The following is a 1336-nucleotide window of genomic DNA, read 5'->3' as shown; positions in this document are numbered from 1 at the left end:
AAAACATCGTTGATCGTGACAAAAGCTGTACAATATATTGACTGTGGGCATCTGGATATGTGCGCGTGATTTGCTTTCTTTAATAAATTGATATATATATATATTTTTGTTGTTGTTGTTGAAAATGTAATTATTAGTCAAATATAATTTCATGGAATCACCATTGTTGTTCGTTTTATTATTCTTTTTTCTATTGCCTTCAATGAATTTTTTTTATTTATTTATTTTTTTTTTTTGTAGCAACATTTGGGAATTTAGTTGTCAAACTGTGGATTATATTTTGCAAAAAACCGCCATGCCAAGAAGAAGATGGAGGAGGAAGAGGAGAAAAAAGAAGAAGGAGGAGGAGAAAAAGGAAGAAGAGGAGGAGAAGAAGAAGGAAGAGGAGGGGGACGAAGAAGAAGTTCGTGAAGAAGAGGAAGGGGAGGAGGGACACTTGAACTTGAAGAAGAAGAGCGAGAGGTAGAGATGTTTATTCCAATCCCGTTCTTTTGAAAATGTAGAAAAGAAAGAAATGGGGAACGACGTCATCAAAATCTGTGCCGATATTTTTCAATCAAATTGAGACTACGAAAGCGGATGAGATCAAAGTTGGTTTTTGTCTTTACATTCAAAGTGACGTCAACAAGAATTCACGAAGCACCAATGGTTGGCAGGTGACTCTTTATTCTAACATTATTTAAGATAACCTTTATAGGGAGGCCTTCCGAAAGCTCCTACATCCCCAGTATTCTTGTTTTTTAAAATAATGAACTAGTAGGGGGTTTGGGAGGGGATAAACTTTTTTTTTTTTTAAATTTAATCCCCCCCCCCTCCCTAACCCCCTAGAACAAGAATACTGGGGATGTAGGAGCTTTCGGAAGGCCTCCCAAAAGTTCGAGTCTTTCAACTGTTATTCAATCGTTGTATTTTGTCTTAGGGTTAGTTGAGGGAATATTTGAGTTGTTTCCTTTAGCACTAGGGGAGTTTTCGGAAGGCCTCCTGTATTTTTTTACCGTGGATCTTTTGTCAGGCGTTTATTATTTTATTCAATTTGTCAATGAAATATATAGCTAGTAGCATTTTAAAAACCCTAGAACAAACCTTGATAGATATTTGTGTCAGTTTAAAATGTCCTCTCGTACAAATACTACATACACTCCAGCACGGTTATCTCGAACTCATCGGGACCTGCAAGAACGTTCGAGGAAACCGTACTTTGTCATAGCGTTTGATGAGGGGGGGGGGGGGGGCAGTGTGGCCCTGCGGTATGGTCTTTGCTCCGCCCCCCCCCCCCCCCCGAAAGATACCTAGTTCGAATACCCAAAGTGTTATGTGACCGTCAGCAAGCCACATC

At 39.2% G+C, this 1336-nt stretch overlaps 1 protein-coding gene across 1 annotated transcript in view; it reads left to right on the top strand.

Annotated features, from left to right (window-relative positions):
• The first annotated feature begins 580 nt into the window (after window positions 1-580).
• Window positions 581-1336, top strand: part of LOC144957990 (uncharacterized) — a 13814-nt gene continuing 13058 nt past the window's right edge. The window contains exon 1 of the mRNA XM_078889565.1: window positions 581-656. The gene's annotated coding sequence lies outside the window, so the exon portion shown is untranslated. The remainder of the gene's footprint in view (window positions 657-1336) is intronic.

Source organism: Berghia stephanieae, chromosome 12 (genome assembly GCF_034508935.2).
Source record: "Berghia stephanieae isolate SIO BIC M18660-M18661 chromosome 12, UCSD_Bste_1.3, whole genome shotgun sequence".
In the NCBI taxonomy this organism is placed as follows: Eukaryota; Metazoa; Mollusca; class Gastropoda; order Nudibranchia; family Aeolidiidae; genus Berghia; species Berghia stephanieae.
The sequence above is the reverse complement of the archived record's forward strand: the minus strand, read 5'-3'. Positions and strand labels throughout refer to the sequence as shown.